The following is a 1,763-nucleotide window of genomic DNA, read 5'->3' as shown; positions in this document are numbered from 1 at the left end:
AAAAAGCTCACCTTACCGAAGTAGTAAACTCTCTCTCTCTCTCTCTCTCTCTCTCTCTCTCTCTTCTCACCGTTATTGGAATATTGGCCACAAAAAACTTGTCAAACTTCCGTAACTTTCGCCGTATTCTCTTGGCTTTTATTTTATTTCCTTCTGCCGCATGTCTGGCCGATTATCGTGCTCTGTATGTCTTTCGTCCGCATGCCTCAGTTTTCTCATGCCTGTCTGTCTTTCTGGTGTTAGTCTGTCCATCTGTCTGGATTGTGTAGCGTACCACATGATATTACCAACATACAGTTCACTACAGTACACCACGCGGCCGCCTGCTAATCCGCTATGATGGCGGCGCGACGAATCCTTCCTACAGTAAGCCGGATTAACTTTGCTTAACCGGCTGACAAGTGGTTTATACTTCCTTTGGTAGTGCAGTCCACCACCGATTGTCTGGTGACTGCTAACTCCTAGAAGGGATTAGCCATAATAAAAGCACAGGCTCGCAGCGCTCGTACACACATTTAACTATACACTCTCAGGCACTAAGTCACACAACATGATACTCCCTTTTCTCACAACATACCCTTGTAACATACAGAATGTTGTAAAGCATCAGTAGTATACAACCTAGACCCTACGACACGGTGGTTGATATTGTCCTGTGTGGTGCAGTAAGAAACCTGATCTGCTACAGTAGCATTCTCGTGGCTCCCATCAAAAAGTGTACGAAGCTAAACTTTTTAAATAGTCACCTAGTAGCATGAATAAATGACACTGTAGTAAAGGGATTAATGTGTACAGTTTCTACAGGTAAATTATAATACATCGCCCCTAAAGCTGAGTAAATCCTGGTTTCCTTTTCATGGCAGTAGTCGGTTTGTTATCCATCCATCCATCCATTGCCAGACGCCATGTATCCCAAACGGGGTGGCCAAGGGCTTAGAGTTGTTTTACAGGGAGGGGCACTAATCATCCACCAACCCCACTTGACACGTAGGGATGCCAACAGCATCTGGTGTTCCCAGGCGGTCACCCATCCAAGTACTAACCAGACCCAACGTTGCTTAACTTCGCTGATCGGACGGGAAGCGGTGTACTCAACGTGGTATGCCGTGATCAAATTGGACCATTCCTAATTGTTCAGTATTAGATTAACCCGCCAGTTGTCTATAAGTGGCCATTAGCTGAAGGGAAAGGGGTTAGGGATCTTTGTTTGGTTGAAGTAAACGCGCTGTAGTTGTTTATTCCCCATCTCCCATCCCGTATGATAGTCCTTACCCCATTCATCTCTCTTCCCTTAATTTGCCTATTCTCCCCTATACCCGACTTTCTCTCTTCCAGCCTTGCCTCCCTTTATTTCTTAACCTTTCATATAACCTTCAGTCATATCTTCGTATCCCTCTCGTATTCTCATTCATCTCTGTTTGTCTCAACTCTCCCCTCGACTCCTTCCATCTAGTCTCTTCGCCTCGTCTCTTTCCCCTTATATTTATCCTAGTCTTGTCATCCCAATCTTTCCCATTTTAACACACAGAGGCCCTTATAACTCAGCTTAATAAAATCGTCCGGTTTGACTTAAATAGGATACTAGACCTGCCCGGATCATGAGAGGGTCAATGATGCCAATATTCTCTCTCTCTCGGGATCCTGTACTTACTCAGCCGTAAATAATTGTCGTACGCCGTGCTGGACTAGAGCTGTTCCCACCGTGAGAGCGTTAATGTACAGGTGTACAAAAAAATATATCGTTACTCAGGGGTCCGATAGAT

General features: G+C 45.0%; 1 non-coding gene across 1 annotated transcript; it reads right to left on the bottom strand.

Moving 5' to 3' along the window:
* Positions 1–994: 994 nt before the first annotated feature.
* LOC145394229 (5S ribosomal RNA) lies at positions 995–1,112 on the bottom strand. The gene has a single exon (XR_013896336.1). It is a non-coding gene; the product is annotated as a 5S ribosomal RNA (ribosomal RNA).
* Between the last annotated feature and the right edge of the window lie 651 nt (positions 1,113–1,763).

The sequence above is a fragment of the Coenobita brevimanus genome, chromosome 26, assembly GCF_032717465.1.
Source record: "Coenobita brevimanus isolate Jiangsu-jjx chromosome 26, ASM3271746v2, whole genome shotgun sequence".
Lineage (NCBI taxonomy): Eukaryota > Metazoa > Arthropoda > Malacostraca > Decapoda > Coenobitidae > Coenobita > Coenobita brevimanus.
The sequence above is the reverse complement of the archived record's forward strand: the minus strand, read 5'-3'. Positions and strand labels throughout refer to the sequence as shown.